The sequence below is a fragment of the Eretmochelys imbricata genome, chromosome 5 (assembly GCF_965152235.1).
Source record: "Eretmochelys imbricata isolate rEreImb1 chromosome 5, rEreImb1.hap1, whole genome shotgun sequence".
NCBI lineage: Eukaryota > Metazoa > Chordata > Testudines > Cheloniidae > Eretmochelys > Eretmochelys imbricata.
Window position 1 is genome coordinate 126,376,388 of NC_135576.1, and position 18,640 is coordinate 126,395,027.

The following is an 18,640-nucleotide window of genomic DNA, read 5'->3' on the forward strand; positions in this document are numbered from 1 at the left end:
TACTGCATTGCTACACAGCAGCAGCTTATTGCCTTTTGGCAGCAGACAGTGCAGTATGACTGGTAGCCGTCGTCGACATAGTCAAGGGTGCTCTTTTAACCGACCTCAATGAGGTCGGGGTGCCTGGGCAAACATGGGAGTGACTCAGCCAAGTCATTACCCTTTTAAGTTCCGTCTCATGGTGATTCAGTCCTGCCGGCAGTCCTACTGCACCTTCTTTTAATGAGCAGCCAGGAGACGATGATGGCCAGCAGTCATACTGCGCCACCTTCTGCCGAGCACCCAGGAGATGACAATGGCTAGCAGTCGTACTGCACAGTCTGCTGCCAGCAAGATGTATAACGATAGATGAAGTGGATCAAAACAAGAAATAGACCAGTTTTGTTTTGTATTCATTTTGTCTTCCCTTCCTCTGTGAAATGAACGGCCTGCTAAACTCAGTTTTGCGTTCTGTCCTTCAGGGGGCCATTCTGTTTCTCGCAAAGCCACCCCCTTTGTTTATTTTAATTCCCTGTAAGCCAACCCTGTAAGCCATGTTGTCGGTCACCCCTCCCTCTGTCAGAGCAACGGCTAACAATAGTTTCACGCCCTTTTCCCTGGATTGCCCGAGCAGGAGCAGACGCCATAGCACAGCAAGCATGGAGCCCGTTCAGCTCACCGCAGCAGTTATGACCATTGTAAACACCTCATGCATTATCGTGCAGTTTATGCAGAACTAGCACCTGAAAAACCAGGCGAGGAGGCGACGGAAGCGCGGTGATGAGGACACGAGCACACTTTTCTCTAAAAGCGCATTCCCCCGCAACATGGAGATCATGGTGTTAATGGGGCAGGCTCATGCTGTGGAACGCCAATTCTCGGCCCGGGAAACAAGCACAGAGTGGTGGGACCACATAGTGTTGCAGGTCTGGGATGATTCCCAGTGACTCCTAAACTTTTGCATGCGTAAGGGCACTTTCATGGAACTTTGTGACTTGCTTTCCCCTGCCCTGAAGCGCAAGAATACCAAGATGAGAGCAGCCCTCACAGTTGAGAAGCGAGTGGCAATAGCCCTGTGGAAGCTTGCAACGCCAGACAGCTACCGGTCAGTCGGTAATCAATTTGGAGTGGGCAGATCTACTGTGGGGGGTTGTTGTGATACAAGCAGCCAATGCAATCATTGAGCTGCTGCTATCAAAGGTAGTGACTCTGGGAAATGTGCAGGTCACAGTAGATGGCTTTGCTGCAATGGGATTCCCTAACTGTGGTGGGGCTATAGACAGAACCCATATCCCTATCTTGGGACCGGACCACCAGGGCAGCTAGTACATAAACCGAAAGGGGTACTTTTCAATGGTGCTGCAAGCACTGGTGGATCACTAGGGACGTTTCACCAACATCAACGTGGGATGCCCGGGAAAGGTTCATGACGCTCGTGTCTTCAGGAATTCTGGTCTGTTTAAAAGACTGCAGGAAGGGATTTACTTCCCAGACCAGAAAATAACTGTTGGGGATGTTGAAATGCCTATAGTTATCCTTGGGGACCCAGCCTACCCCTTAATGCCCTGGCTCATGAAGCCTTACACAGGCACCCTGGACAATAGTAAGGAGCTATTCAACTATAGGCTGAGCAAGTGCAGAATGGTGGTAGAGTGTGCATTTGGACGTTTAAAGGTCCCTGGTGCAGTTTATTGACTTGCTCAGACCTCAGCGAAACCAATATTCCCGCTTGTTATTACAGTTTGCTTGTTGCTCCACAGTCTCTGTGAGAGTAAGGGGGAGACGTTTATGGTGGGGTGGGAGGTTGATGCAAAACGTCTGGCTGCTGAATATGCGCAGCCAGACACCAGGGTAGTTAGAAGAGCACAGCAGGAAGCGCTGTGCATCAGAGAAGCTTTGAAAACCAGTTTCGTGACTGGCCAGGGTATTGTGTGACACTTCTGTTTGTTTCTCCTTGATGAAAACCCGCCCGCTTGGTTGACTCTAATTCCCTGTACGCCACCTGCCCTCCCCCCTTCAATCACAGCTTGCTTGCAAAGGAAATAAAGCCACTATCATTTAGAAAACATGTATTCTTTATTAATTGATTATAAAAATAGGGAGATAACTCACAAGGTAGCCTGGGTGGGGTGTGGGAGAAGTGTAGGAGGGAAGGAAAAGGCCACTTCAAAACTTGTAGAATGACTGCCTTCTGTTGCTTGAGCTGTCCACTGGGAGTGGTTGGGTGCCTGGAGCCTCCCACCCACCCCCCAGTTCTTGGGCATCTGGGTGAGGAGGCTATGGAACTTCGGGAGGAGGGAGGGAGGGCGGTTAAGCAGGGGCTGCAGCGGCAGTCTGTGATCCTGCTGCCGTTCATGAACTTCCACCAGATGCCGAGCATGTCCGTTTGATCCCGCAGTAATCCCAGCGTTGCCTCATACCTCCTCTGATCTTCCTGCCACCACCTCTCCTCTTGTTCATGCCACTGTCCTGTACTCTGCTATTGTGTCCCTCCACACAGCTCTGTCAGTGCTGGACGACTGCATGAGCTCAGAGAACATTTCATTGCGCATGCGTTTTTTTTCGCCGCCTTATCTGAGATAGCCTTTGGGATGGAGGAGGGAGGCTTGAAACATTTGCAGCTGCGGAAGGAAAAAAAGGGAGTGAAGTATTTAAAAAGATGCATTTTACAGAACAATGGCTATGCTCTTTCACGGTGAACAACACTATTCACATTACATAGCACATGTGATTTTGGTACAAGGTCGCATTTTGCATCTTATATTGAGTTCCTGCGGCTTTGGTGTTAGAGATCACACACGCCGCGCCAGGCAACAGAATTCGGCTTGCAGGCGGCCATGGTAAGCCATAGTCTTTCGGCTTCTGCAACCTTCATAACAGCAGCGCCCTCCTCTCCCATACCAAGCAAAGCCCGCTGAGTTGGCCATTTAGTGCTGCGGTTTTCCTGTTAATGTGCAGCAGCAGAAACCAAATACCCCCCCCCCCCGCCATCTGATTCTCTGGGATGATCGCTTTACCCCTCCCCCCACCATGTGGCTGGTATCAGGGAAGATCTCTGCTAGCCAAACGCGAACAGCTCAGCGCCAATGCCCCCCCGCACCGCGTGGCTAACTGCGGGGAGGATTTCTTTTCAGCCACGGGCTGTTGGTCACCTCTGAATGTCCCCTTAATTAAATTCCCCTATTTCAACCAGTTCACCATGAACGATATCACTCTCCTGAGGATAACACAGAGAGATAAAGAATGGATGTTGCTTGAATGCCAGCAAACGCTGGAACCATACGCTGCCAGGCTTTGTCATGCAATGATACCAGATTACTTGCTACTAGCATGGCGTGGTAAAGTGTCCTACCATGGAGGACGGAATAAAGCTGCTCTCCCCAGAAACCTTCTGCAAAGGCTTTTAGAGTACCTCCAGGAGAGCTTCATGGAGATGTCCTTGGAGGATTTCCGCTCCGTTCCCAGACACGTTAACAGACGTCTCCAGTAGCTGTACTGGCCACCAATGCATCCCAAGTCCTCAGGGCTCTTTAATCATTTAAAAAAACGCTTGCTTTTATAACATGTATTATATTTCAAAAGGTACACTCACCAGTGGTCCCTTCTCCGGCTTGGTGGGTTGGGAGGGTACTTCAGTCAGGGTGATAAAAAGATCTTGGCTGTCGGGGAGAATGGTGTGCTGGGTACTCTCCCCAAGCTCGTTGTCCTCATCTTTGCCGTCTGCAAAATCCTCAGGCATGGCATAGAATACCCCATCATTGGAGTCCACGGACAGGGGTGGGGTAGTGGTGGCATGCCCCCACCCCCTTAGAATTGCATGCAGCTCAGCATAGAAGCGATAGGTCTGGGGCTCTGTCCCGGAGTGTCCGTTTGATTCTTTGGTTTTCTGGTACGCTTGTCTGAGCTCCTTAAGTTTCACGCGGCACTGTGTTGCGTCCCTGCTGTAGCCTCTGTCCCTCATGGCCTTGGAAATTTTTTGAAATGTTTTGGCATTTTGTCTTTTGGAACGTAGTTCTGATAGCACGGATTCCTCTCCCCATACAGCGATCAGATCCAGTACCTCCCATTCGGTCCATGCTGGAGCTCTTTTTTGATTCAGGACTGCATGGTCACCTGTGCTGATGAGCTCGCCTGGCCAAACAGGAAATGAGATTCAAAAGTTCCCGGGGCTTTTCCTGAAAACCTGGCCAGTGCATCCAAGTTCAGAGTCCTGTCCAGAGCGGTCACAATGGTGCACTGTGGGATAGCTCCCAGAGGCCAATACCTTCGAATTGTGTCCACACTAACCCTAATCTAAAGGGTGATGTCGATTTCAGTGCTATTTCCCTCGGGGGGAGTACAGAAATCAGTTTTAAGAGCCTGTTATGTCGAAAAAATGGCTTTGTTGTGTGGATGGGTGCAGGGTTAATTCGGATTTAACGCTGCTAAATCCGACATAAACTCGTAGTGTAGACCAGGCCTAACAGATTTATTTGGACATAAGCTTTTGAGGGTAAAAATCCCACTTCTTCAGATGCATGGAGTGAAAATTATAGATGCAGGCATTATTATACTGACAAGGGAAGAGAAGGAAGTTACCTCACAAGTGGAGACAATGTCCATGTTAGAGGTGAAGCTTAAGTGTAGAGGGTTTGATTTGTTCAGGCTCACAGAAAAAGCTGGTGGAAGGATCAAAACTATTTCTGGATCTCCTGAATCCTAATCCTATGGTTTAGTGAAAGGACCATGTATGGTGAAACTTAAAATGCAAACTACCTTTTAAAATGGTTTTTAAGTCAGTAGCAGTTAGTCCTCCAGGTTCTAAGGACGTATCTTTAAACATGCAGTTGTCAGGCCCTAAAAGTAATTTTAATAAAGGACCTATATAAATATCTTTTTGGTTTTGCAGCACTCTTTATAACAAAAAGAAAAGGAGTACTTGTGGCGCCTTAGAGACTAACCAATTTGTTTGAGCATAAGCTTTCGTGAGCTACAGCTCACTTCATCGGATGCATTCAGTGGAAAATGCATCCGATGAAGTGAGCTGTAGCTCATGAAAACTTATGCTCAAACAAATTGGTTAGTCTCTAAGGTGCCACAAGTACTCCTTTTCTTTTTGCGAATACAGACTAACACGGCTGCTACTCTGAAACTAGTTATAAGAAAAGTTCACCAATAAATGGGAATGCTCCTTTTGCAGCATGTGGAGTTGCAACAGTTAGCTACTGATATTTTAAAAATGAGATAACATCACCAAAGTATTTGCACGTATACAATCTAGGAGGCTAATTAAATCTGCTTCAGTAAAGAAGATGATAGAGGATCTTAGGAAGGAAAGCCTCTCCAATGCATAGCAACATACACATTTTGTGAGGTGCAGTATAGCCCAGGCTCCTCGTACTGTGTAATACTAGGCCTACACTGAGTGGCATTCTGCCACTGAATTATGCAGCACTCTTAATTACAAAATAATTAACCTTCAGTTTTATGAAAAAAATTATAAAATTCACCACTGGGTGAAAATGACAAAAAATCCATATTATTTGCTCATCACTTGGTATTTATTTCCACAGTGGGAAAACCTTGGACAAATGCAAAGAGCTAGTTCACAGGCTGCTTCCCTCTACACCCCTAAAGGTGAAGCAAATGAAATTGTTCAGGCGCTCAACTCAAGATGGTGAGAGAGAGAGCACCGTTTAGAAAACTTACTCATTTTCTGGCTAAGCCTACCCCATGCCTGAACTGTGACCTTCCTGTCTGGTCTTCTGGGGTATATCTACACTCTTCCTGGGAGCCACGGTAGACAGACTCAAGCTAGCACACTAAAAATAACTGTGGAGATATTTGCAGCTTGGGCTCTCAAGCCCACTCAGCCCACGTGGCTAGCTGGAGCAGCAACATCTAAACTGCTACATTTAGTGCACTAGCTCAAGCAGAATGAGCACAAGTCTGTCCTTCAGTTTTATGAAAAAAATTATAAAATTATAAAATTCACCACTGGGTGAAAATGACAAAAAATCCATATTATTTGCTCATCACTTGGTATTTATTTCCACAGTGGGAAAACCTTGGACAAATGCAAAGAGCTAGTTCACAGGCTGCTTCCCTCTACACCCCTAAAGGTGAAGCAAATGAAATTGTTCAGGCGCTCAACTCAAGATGGTGAGAGAGAGAGCACCGTTTAGAAAACTTACTCATTTTCTGGCTAAGCCTACCCCATGCCTGAACTGTGACCTTCCTGTCTGGTCTTCTGGGGTATATCTACACTCTTCCTGGGAGCCACGGTAGACAGACTCAAGCTAGCACACTAAAAATAACTGTGGAGATATTTGCAGCTTGGGCTCTCAAGCCCACTCAGCCCACGTGGCTAGCTGGAGCAGCAACATCTAAACTGCTACATTTAGTGCACTAGCTCAAGCAGAATGAGCACAAGTCTGTCCAGCCAGGCTGGGAGGCTTGCTCCCAGATGCACTGTACGCATACCCCTGTTGGTTGGGTGCCCCAGCTGTTTGGGTCCCAAGACCTCACTCTCCCAATGGCTGAACACTGTGCCCCAATTAATAGGCGCCCCCACATACACACACCAGGCTCAACAAAAGTCAATCCTGCCCCAGTAAAGCTATGTTGGGGCACCACTCCAGTTTATACACACATTTATAAATGAATGTCCCCAGTATTCCTCTCAGCCTGTAACCTCGTTGTTCTGTTCCTGGTTTCATCCAACGTTTCCTACAGACCTGGGATGACCAGCAATGGCTGCAGAACGTCCAGATGCAGAAAGCCACTTTCCTGGAAGTCTGTGCGGCAGTTACCCGAGAACTGTAGCACCAGATGTTGACATGAGAGTTCCTCTCAGCATGGAGAATCCCAGAAGAAAGGTTTCCGAATCCACCTAAACAGCCACTAATGGGAGAGATAGTTGTAATTCAGCAGCGAATACTTTCCGGATGATCCTTCAGCAGCGTTGTCACTCTGGCTCGCTTGCTGTATGGGGTGCCTAAGAGATCTTGGTCGTTTAGCTGATTGTCCTCTTCAATCCCTATAGGTCTATGATTGCCTGAGTGATTTCTTTAGTTGTCTGCCTCGTCATGGGCTGTGGTCAAACTATGTCCACTGTGTGCTGGGTTCTTAGGAAAAACTCTGGCCTCAATGTAAACACACATCCTGCAAGCATTACTGAAGAACTTGGCTTTGTCTTTGGTGTGTTTGTAATTCTGCTGCAGCTACTTGGCTTTGGCATAGCACTGGCACGTGTCTCGGCAGTGCCCTTTTTCCCTGCGTTTGCTTAGCTAGCTGCTTCTAGATCTTGGTATTCTGAGGACAATTGGAAAGATGAGACTGGACATGCTTCTCTCACCAGACAGCAGAGAAGTCCAGGAGCTCCTGACAGGACCATGCAGAAGCATGGGGCCTGGTGAGGTGGTTGTAATGGTCTTGGGGTCTGAGAGCCAGTGATGAGCTGGAGTCACAAACAGATACACTTGCGTGTGTTTCAACATTTACACTGCGGGGATGTCATGCCAAGATGATCCCAGAGCAGTGGAGAGCACACAGGTAAGCAGACAGGCCAATCCAGATGTGATGCAATGCAATGTGGGATAGCAGTGTGAGGACTCCCTGAAGCAGCACAGCCAATTCAAAATGGGGATGCGTCCACACAAACCTCATATAACTCATTCTGAAACCATTACAGTTCTTCCAGAGCAGGTTAATTGTAGCAGGGTAAGATACAAGACAAAAGAAAAGATTAGTTGGTGTGTGGAGGCAACATAGTTTATGCTGAAAAAAATTAAAGCTATCCTGAAAAAACATTCCCGTATAGACAAGGCCTAAGTATCTACAGCTACAGACACTTGGATTGTATAAAACTCTTGTAACATCTCCCATCTTCCGCCTGCCACCTTCTCTCCCTTCTTGAAACCCACTTCTAGGAATACTTTCTTTTCCGTGCTTCTTCGTCACATGAGCTGGTCCCCAGCATCTTGTTTATCTTACCACATTCAGGCAGGTGGTATGTTTTACCCTGCCAAGAACTTAGTAAATTTATGGAGAGGAATGAGGGGATTTTGAATAACAGGAATATTAAGCAGCTGGAGAGAGACTAGATGAGAATAGCTTAATGTGCAATAGGCCACATATGCTAGGTGCACAAGAAATCAATAGTGCTGTTGAATCCTGATAACATGAACATGGTTACAAGTTGAACAAACAAAAGGAATGTGTGTATGTTGTAAACAGAATTCACCCTCTGTGTGGCTCCGTGGAACTTGAATGAATTTGTCCCTGTGTCTTGATATCAGTAAAGCTTTCAGTGCAGGCTTGGGTGAGCTTCTGAGAGGAAAGTTAGAATGATATTGTTTGGTCAGTGCAATGTGGAGTGGATACAAAATTGACTGGCTGATGGAAGCCACAAATGGAAAGTTTTCATAACCAGTCAAACATCAGACTGGTGGTGGGGCTGTCTAAAGGAATGATAGAGAAGGACTGGGCCCCCTATCGTTAAATATCTTCATAAATCATCTGAAGAAAAAGTATTAACTCATTGAAGGAATTTGTGGCTGAAAGCCAATGACCACAGGAGGATCCACAAAAACCACATGGGATAGAAAGAAATAGCAGAAGGACCCTAGGGAATTTAGAGAAACAGGCAAAAATGATGGAAAAGTGAGGCACGTGTGGGAAAGAAATACCAAGTGCAAATACAACCTGGCTAGAACACAGTGAATGTACGTTGCCTTCATCATTTGATTGCAAATTGGCCTTTCTTCCTCCCAATTGTTCTAGTTTCCAAAGTCTCTGGGCAGTCAAATCTAAACTTCCCAGCTGCTATCACGTATGTGCCTTCACCTGGTGTGAGGGTTCCTCCAGCAGATGCTAACAACTTAGAGAATGGGTTCTAGACAGCATGTGAGACTGTGAGCTGCCCAGGCACCCTCTCTGCAGCCACGTCAGACTGTGGCCTTGTGGACATGCAGCCTGCAGACCGCCTTGGGTATTCATAGATTCCAAGGGCAGAAGGGACCACTATGATCATCTAGTCCAATCTCCTGTGTAACACAGGCTGGAGAATTACCCTGAAATAATTCCTAGAGCAGATCCTTTCAGAAAACCATCCAGTCTTGATTTAAAAATTGCTAGTGATGGAGAATCTACCATGGCCCTTGATAAGTTGTTCCAGCGGTTAATTACCCTATTAAAAATGTACGCCTTATCTCCAGTCTGAAAATTTGTCTAGCTTCAACTTCCTGCCATTGGATTGTATTATACCTTTGTGTGAAGAGCCCATAATTAAATATCTGGCCACCATGTATGTACTTATAGACTGTAATCAAGTCACCCCTTAACCTTCTCTTGGTTAAGCTAGATTGCGTCTGTCACTAGACAACAAGTTCTTCTTCGAGTGCTTGCTCACGTCCATTCCACATTAGGGGTGTGTGCTCGCCATGTGCACTGGTGCCGGAAGTTTTTCCCTCAGCAGTATCTGTAGGGGAGCGGCTCCGGCGCCCTCTGGAGTGGTGCCTGCATGGTGCAGTATAAGGGACGCCGCCGGCTCTCCTCACCCTCCGTTCCTTCTTGCCACCAGTGATCGTGCTGGGACTTCTGCTTCAGCTAGCTTTCGCTTAGTTCAGTGTATCATGAATGTTTCTTGTAAAATGGTTGTATATAGTTTAGTATTTACCCTTAGTGTTAGTTCTAGTTAGTTGGTCCTGGACGGGACTCAACCTAGGGACGGGGTATGCCTCAGTTCCCAGGCTTTAAACCCTGCAATTGTTGTAAGTGGCCCATTCCCATTAGCTTTTTAAAGTGTCTAGGGGAAGGACACATAAGTGATAAGTGTCACATCTGTAAGTCATTCAAACCCAGAACGAAAAAGTAGAGACACATCCGTCTCAGGGTGCTTCTGATGGAGTTGGCACTGACCTCCGCACCGGAGCAGATGTCCGACTCGGCCCCAAACACCGCAGCATTGGTACGGAACACACCACCGGTGCCGCCTATGAGCCGGCACCGATACCCCTCCCAGGCCAAGGAGCCCAAGAGGCCCGCAAGGGGAAGATCTCCCACTTCTCATAAGGGAAAGGAGAGGGCCAGAGGAGAGACCAGACCCACGATGGGCAGCTCAACACCTCCTTCAGGGAGTAGGGCCCCAGCTCAAGTTGAGCGGTCTAGCCCTGCCCGCACCATGCCTGCCACACCAGACATTGATGAAGGCCTCTGTAAACTTCAAGTTCCGTCGATGCCTGAGGCCCTACAGGCCGTGCAGGAGATGCCGCCCACACCGGCTCCGGCAGTACCCAAACCCAGGGGTAAACCCACCCTGGGACCGTTCCAAGTGTCCCCACCTCATCAGTGCCGCTCCATTGCGGAGGTGTCATGCCTCGGACTTTGGGAGGCAGGCTCAGAGGAGCCATTTTTGGTCTCCGGACCATGGACATCAACAGCAGGATTCGAGGCGCGGTTCGCTGGTAACCTGACCTCTTCTCTACAATTTATCCTAGACTACCTGCTTCATTTTAGGAACCAGGGCCTAGCACACTCTTCCATTAGAGTGCATCTTGCGGCCATCTCCGCTTTTCACCCACTGATCCAGGGCCAGATGGTGTCTTCTCATGACATGACGGGCAGATTCTTGAGAGGCTTCAAGACACTCTTCCTGCAGGTATGGACCCCCGTCCCACAGTGGGATCTTAACTTGGCCCTCTCCAGGCTCACGAGGGCTCACCTTTTAAGCCACTGGGCTCCTGCTCCCTTTCCCATCTGTCATGGAAGTGGTGACATCAGCAAGGCGAGTCTCTGAGATTAAAGCCTTGATCTCAGAACCACCATACATGGTATTGTACAAAGATAAGGTCCACCTTCCATATGAGCCAGGACATCTTCCTCCCAGTGTTCTGTCCCAAACCGCACAAGACCAGTGAGGAGAGGCATCTTCACACGCTGGACATCTGAAGGGCCCTGGCTTTTTACCTAGAGCGTACCGAGCCTTTCCGTAAGTCGACTCCACTCTTCATTGCCACAGCAGATAGAATGAAGGGCCTTCTGGTGTCCTTGCAGAGGATTTCCAATTGGATCACCTCTTGCATACGGACCTGTTAGAATCTAGCGGGGGTCCCACCACCGCTGATTGTCAGAGCCCACTTGACTATAGCTATGCATCCTCAGCTGCCTTCCTGGTGCGCATCCCTATCCAGGACATTTGTAGAGCCACGACATGGGCCTTTGTCCACACATTCACAGCGCACTATGCCATCGCTCAGCACGCCAGAGACGATGCTGGGTTCGGCAGGGCTGTGTTACAATCTACATGTCTGTGAACTCCTTCCCGCCTCCAGCGGTACTGCCTGGGAGTCACCTAATACGGAATGGACAAGAGCAAGCACTTGAAGGAGACAGTGACCTTTTCAGTAACAGGTGTTCTTCGAGGTGTGCTGCTCATGTCCATTCCCAACCCACCCTCCTTCCCCACTGTCAGAGTCCCGGCAAGAAGGAACTGAGGGTGGGGGGGAGCCGGCAGCACCCCTTATACCGTGCCACGCAGGCGCCACTCCGGCGGGCACCAGAGCCGGTCCCCTATGGATACTGCTGAGGGAAACGCTTCCGTCACCAGTGCACGTGGCGAGCACACACACCTACTATGGAATGGACGTGAGCAACACATCTCGAAGAACACCCGTTACGGAAAAGGGAACGGTCTTTTTTTTCTAGTTCTTTAATAGTTCTCGGGACTCTTCTCTGAACACTTTCCAGTTTATCAACATCCTTGAATTGTTGACACCAGAACTGGAGGCAGTATTTCAGTGCTAAATACAGAGGTACAATAACCTCTCTACTTCTATGCAAAATTCCCCTGTTTATGCATTCAAGGATCACATTAACCCTTTTGGTCACAGAGTCTCCCTGGGAGCTCATGTTCAGCTGATTATTTACCATGACCCCCAAATCTTGTTCGGAGTCACTGCTTCCCAGGACAAAGTCCCCCATTGTGTAAGTATGGCCTGCATTCTTTGTCCCTAGGTGTATATGTAAAACTGACAGACCCCAGTAGTCAGTGGGCGGGATCGAACCTGGGATCTCTGGAGCTTAGTGCATGAGCCTCTACTGCATGAACTAAAAGCCACCTGGCTCTTAGCTAAGGCCGTAGAGCAGACTCATTAATCTCTCTCTAAGTGGTCTTGATGCCCCTAGGTGGGACAGAGCACCACACCCAGGAGGTGTGTGGGTTACATATACATTTAGCCGTATTAAAATGGATATCGTTTGCTTGCTTCCAGTTTACCAAGCGATCCAGATTGTTCTGAATCAGTGACCTGCCCTCTTCCCTATTACTACTCTCCCATTTTTTGCATCATCTGCAAACTTTATCAGTGAGGATTTTATGCTTTTCATTGATAAAAATGTTCAATAATATAGGGCAAAGAACAGATCCTTGTGGAACCCCATTAGAAACACTCCCGTTTGATTCCCCATTTACAGTTACATTTTGAGATCTGTCACTTAGCCAACTTTTAATTCATTTAAGGTGTGCCATGTGAATATTATTTTAGTTTTTGATTCAAAATGTCATGGTACCAGGTCAAATGCCCTACAGAAATCTACGTATATTACATCAACCAAACTTGTAATCTCATTAAAAAAAAATAGCAAGTTAGTTTGACAGCATCTATTTTCCATAAACCCATGCTGATTGGCATTACTTTTTATTAAGAGTCCCAACCCATATCAGACACTCCATTCTTCTTCGAGTGATGGGTGTACATGTGCCTGAGTCCAGAAATTCTTCAAAGCAGTGTCCACTGACATGCACATGCGCAGAAGCTTCCCTCGTACTTCCGACCGAGGGCATAAGCAGCCGTGCAGGTTCACACCTCTCCAGTTCCTTCTTACCGCAGCATGACCTGAGACAGAATTTTGTGTCCTCCTTCATTCTGTGCATAGCCTGTAAACTCTTTGTAACTAGTTTTGATATCTTCGCTTACTAGTTATAATTACTATAGGATAGTCCGTTTTCCCCTCCCCCAACCCGTCCCCATGCTGCCTTTGGGGAAAATCCTTCCTGATCCCAGGAATCTGTCTCCTGCCATTGCTCCTTCTCCATCAGCGATGAGCATCGACAGTCCCTGTGTTGCCTGGGTGAGGCACATATCTCTGTGAAGTGCAGGATCTGTTGATCCTTCCCACCCACAGCTTGAGAGGACCGAGGGCTCTGACTAAAAAGGTTCCTGATGGAGGATGCTATGAGACCGCGCTCTGTCCGGGCCTGGGAGACTCCCCTGTACGTTGGCCTCAACCAACCAGCAGTGCCCTCAAACAGGAGTCTTGGAGTGGAGTCTTTGCCACCGAAGACAAGGACTCCCCCTACAAGGCTCCCCATGAGAACAAGGGGCACTCTCACGGGCATAAGGACAGATCCCCGCACAGGATTGTTCATAATAAATGCGTTTCCTCCTGGGGCTGGTACCAGTTGGGTGAGATGTTGCATATTGAACCCACAGAACCAGCTCCGCCAAAGACCCCCAGGCTGGGGGGCCAGGTACGCAAAAAGGGATCTGCCACATCTGACGGTGACTGCAAGATCAAAGCAGACATACGCTCACCAGCCCCATCTACTAGTGCGGGTCCGGCAGCATCATCAGTACTGCCTCCTCTATCCAAACACCAACTGGCTGTGATAGACGAGCCCAGTCCTTCAGGTGGTGTCTGCTGGAATTCCCCAGACTCTGGGCTGTGTGGAGACCTTTGTAGCACCAGAGGATATATTCCTCCCCTACTCGCTGTCTCCGCTCCTTTTGGGCCATGCCCCCTAAGGGACATCCTTACCCCAGAGGAGGAATCATTACCAATGTCCCAGGAGCAGTTCCCTCTCCACCCATTGGGCAGGAGCGTCCAAGTGCCAATGATATCGCTACGGACAAAACTGTCCTCTGAATCGGCGGAGGTAGCTGCAGCAGTATCTCCGCAAAGGCACAGGTGCCCCAGCAGCCAAGAGGCTCTGCTTACCATCCTTCTGTCTGTGAACCCCTCACCCTCCAGGACAGCTGGTACCAATTCCCTTGGGGGCCATCATGACTGATGGATCACTGCTTCTGGCCTCATTGGGGCCCTTGGGACCCCTAAGGCAGGTGCCTGGACCCTTTGCAGGAGTTTTACCATTCCTCCCCCTCTTGTCAGCCAGTTCCATTAGAGTATGAGGAGGAAGAGCTGGAACCTGTTCTGATGGGGGCCTCATCATCACCATCTCCAGGCGATGCTGTCACTCCATTGCCTTCTCCACTGGATGACCACCATCAGCATCAGGAGCTGTGGCAAAAGGTTGCTAACGATCTACAGATCCCATTAGAAGAGGTCCACGGCCCTCAGCCCTGTCCCTTAGACACTTACAGGGACCGAGTGGCCCTTCCAAATAACAAGGCTATATTAGAACCAACCAGAGCAGTTTGGCACACACCAGTATCTTGTGCCCCTACACCAAAAAGAATCAAAAGACATTATTTTGTTCCTGCCAAAGAAGCTAGCTTATTTTTCCCCCCTCATCCTGTCCCTAACTCGTTGCTGGTACAGGTGGCTATGGAAAGAACTTGGTCGCACTACCAGAAATCCATCCTGGCAGATAAGGGCTCAGAGATTGGACCTCCTGGGAAGGAAGGTGGTCTCCTCCATAGGTCTCCAATTTCATATAGCTAATTACCAAGCTTAATTAGCAAAATAAGATTTCAATACCTACATCAGGCTTGCAGACTTTAGGGACAAACTTTCCATGGAAGACGGAGCCCAGTTCCAGTCCTTTCTGGATGAGGGGAAGCTAGTAGCCAAAGGTGGCTCTCCAGACTGCAGTAGATGCCGCAGGTACAGCAACCAGAAGTTTGGCTACAGGATGGGTCATGTGAAGGGACTCATGGCTCCAGGTGGTTGGGTTTCCTAGAGAAGTTCAAAATACCATCCAAGAATTCCCCTATGATCCCTGGGGATTTACATTCCAGTCCCCAAGAGGAAACACCAGAGCCAGCCCCTTAGACTATGCCCACCCCCTTCTCATGCTCCATATTACCAACGTCCACCTGAGCCTCTGCGTAAACAGAGGCTTCAGAGGTCCCATTTCTCAGCTCCCTCTGCTGCCACAGCCTCCACTTACTCCCAGCCGCAGGACAAAGGCCATTTTTTGACATGCAGATCGAGACCCGTGTACCACCACCAATGCCACCTACTTCCTCTCTTGTCATCTTTGGAGGCCGGCTTACTTTCTTCTCCCACAGCGGCAACAAGATCACTGCAGACAGTTGGGTCCTGGAGATTATCCATCAGGGATATTCCATGGAGTGTCTGGCATTCCTGCCTCACAAACCACCTTCCCAATCCCCCTTTGGGGGACCACTCTCTCCAATTGATTCTTTAACAAGAGGTGAAATCCCTTTTATGCCAGGAGGCAATAGAACGTGTCCCACCTCAGCATCCAGGGAGAGGGTTCTATTCTCCATATTTCTTAATACCCCAAAAGATGGAGAGTTGAGACCCATCCTGGACCTTTGGCAACTCAACGTCTTTATTTGAAAGCTGACGTTCAGGATGATTACGCTGGTATCTATCATCTCCTCCCCTCAGAGGGAATGTGGTTTGCAGCTTTCGACATGAAGGATGCATATTTTCATGTAGATATTCACCCATCTCCCAGGAAGTTCCTGCGCTTCATGGTTGGCCAAGAGCACTGTCAGTTTCGTACCCTCCCCTGTGGGCTCACTACAGCACCCCCAGGATATTCACGAAAGTTTTTGCCATGGTAGCAGCCCAGATGCGATGCCAGGTGTCATAAATATAAAGGGAAGGGTAAACCCCTTTGAAATCCCTCCTGGCCAGGGGAAAGCTCCTCTCACCTGTAAAGGGTTAAGAAGCTAAAGGTAACCTCGCTGGCACCTGACCAAAATGACCAATGAGGAGACAAGATACTTTCAAAAGCTGGGAGGAGGGAGAGAAACAAAGGGTCTGTGTCTGTCTGTATGCTGGGTCTTTGCCGGGGATAGACCAGGAATGGAGTCTTAGAACTTTTAGTAAGTAATCTAGCTAGGTATGTGTTAGATTATGATTTCTTTAAATGGCTGAGAAAAGAATTGTGCTGAATAGAATAACTATTTCTGTCTGTGTATCTTTTTTGTAACTTAAGGTTTTGCCTAGAGGGGTTCTCTATGTTTTTGAATCTAATTACCCTGTAAGATATCTACCATCCTGATTTTACAGGGGGGATTTCTTTATTTCTATTTACTTCTATTTTTTATTAAAAGTCTTCTTGTAAAAAACTGAATGCTTTTTCATTGTTCTCAGATCCAAGGGTTTGGGTCTGTGGTCACCTATGCAAATTGGTGAGGCTTTTTATCCAACATTTCCCAGGAAAGGGGGGGTGCAAGTGTTGGGAGGATTGTTCATTGTTCTTAAGATCCAAGGGTCTGGGTCTGTAGTCACCTAGGCAAATTGGTGAGGCTTTTTACCAAACCTTGTCCAGGAAGTGGGGTGCAAGGTTTTGGGAAGTATTTTGGGGGGAAGGACGCGTCCAAACAGCTCTTCCCCAGTAACCAGTATTAGTTTGGTGGTGGTAGCGGCCAGTCCAAGGACAACGGGTGGAATATTTTGTACCTTAAGGAAGTTTTGACCTAAGCTGGTAAAGATAAGCTTAGGAGGTTTTTCATGCAGGTCCCCACATCTGTACCCTAGAGTTCAGAGTGGGGGAGGAACCTTGACACCAGGTCTATATTGTGTTTCCATACGTGGACGACTGGCATCTGGTAGGCCAATATTATCAGAAGTCAGGTCAGCAACATGATCTCTTTGGCGTCTTCTTGCTACCTCAGGTGTTTGCATAAATGAAGAAAAGTCCATTTGGTCATCCACAAGGACGATAATTTTTATAGGAGCGCAGCTGGACTCTCTTTCTGTGAAAGCATTTCTCCTCTCAGACAGGTTTTATCCAATAAGCAACCTGGCCTCTTGCATCACATGCTGACCACGAGCCACAATGCGCTGGTGTCTTTCTCTGTTAAGCCACATGGCTGCATGCACCTACGTGACACTGTCAGACTCCATTTGAGGTGCCTGCAAGCTTGGCTCAACTCAACCTTCCGACCAAGCAGGGATTGCATTGACTACAACGTTGCTGTCCCACCAGAGTCCTCACCTCCCTCACTTGGTGATCCAACCCAGACAAGGTCATGGTGAGGACTCCCTTCAGCCCTCCCATATCAAAGGCCACCATCCTGACGCCTCCCTTACAGCGTGGGGCACTCACATGGACCCCCACACTTCAGGGTACCTGGACCCCAACAGAGGGCAGCCTACATGTAAGCTTACTGGAACTGAGGGCAGTCCACCTTGCATATGAGGCTTTTCTTCCCCACCATAGGCCCACTCCATGTACAGGTAACGTCAATGTTGCCACAGTGGTCTACATAAACAGGCAAAAGCGAGATCTCGTCCACTCTGACTGGAAGCAATCAGGCTTTGGAACTGGTGAAACCACATTACAATGCAGGTTGCATACCTCCCAGGTGTCCACAACTCTCTGGCAGACAAGTTGAGCAGGAGCTTATCTGCAGACCATGAATGGAAGATCCAAGAGACATTTCTAACATTCGCACAAAGGGGAACTCCACTATGGCACCTCTCGGCATCCCAGATGAACAAAAAGCTTCTTATGTATTGCTCTGGGGGAGCTATAGACCGTGATTCCCTGGGTAATGCTCTCCTGCTGCCCTGGATGGATGGTCTCAAATACACCTTTCCTCCCATCCCCCTACTACTACAGGTTGTACGGAAGATCCACCGTGACAGAGCCACCGTCATCCTCCTAGCACCCTACTGGCCCAGACAGTTCTGGTTCACAGAAATCCTAAGCATGTCCACAGGCCCCACTATCGGGATCCGCCCATTTCCGGATCTCCTAACTCGGGATGGGGAGAAGATCAAGCACGCCAACCCAGGCTCACTCTGCCTCATGTTTGGATGGATGTTGGAATAGAACTCTCATCCTCCACCCCGTTGGGGAAATCCTTAACTAAAGCAGAAAGGATTCTACTAAAGCCTGCTACCTGGGTAAATACCAGCACTTTTTCACCCTGGGTATGTCGCAACCAACATTTGCTAGAAGCCCTGGGTATTCCAGTTACCCTAGACTATCTCCTCTCCTTAAAAACGTCAGTTGGCTGTCAGTACACCTAGCAGTGATTAGTGTCTCCCTCCCTCCAATAGAGGGATTTTCTGTCTTTGCACACTTGGTTACTGTGCTATTTATGAAGGGCTTGATCAGGACTTTCCCAGTGATCATCAAACCTACGCCACATGGGACCTCAACCTTGTCCTGTCAACACTCTCAGGTCCACCCTTGGAACTGACGGCAATATGTGCCATGACCCACCTGTCCATGAAGGTGGCATTCTTAGTGGCCATCACTTCAGCCAGAAGGGTCACTGAGATAGCAGCCATGATGGCAGACCCTCCTTATCCAATATTCCATAAGGTTTCCCCTTATATTACACCCCAGATTCCTCCTCAAGATTGTGTCCGAGTTCCACATCAATCAATCAGTACACTTACCTCTATTCTTCCCAAAACCCCATGCTTCTTCCAAAGACAGGACACCTCGGTCCCTTGACATCAGGCATGCTCTGGTGTTCTACGTGCAAAGAACCAAACCCATTAGGAA

General features: G+C 48.3%; 1 long non-coding RNA gene across 1 annotated transcript in view; it reads right to left on the minus strand.

Annotated features, from left to right (window-relative positions):
• Positions 1–2,061: 2,061 nt before the first annotated feature.
• Positions 2,062–18,640, minus strand: part of LOC144265310 (uncharacterized) — a 36,552-nt gene continuing 19,973 nt past the window's right edge. The window contains exons 4-5 of the long non-coding RNA XR_013346243.1: positions 18,532–18,610; positions 2,062–2,600 (exon numbers count right to left, since the gene is read on the minus strand). This is a non-coding gene — a long non-coding RNA (uncharacterized LOC144265310). The remainder of the gene's footprint in view (positions 2,601–18,531; positions 18,611–18,640) is intronic.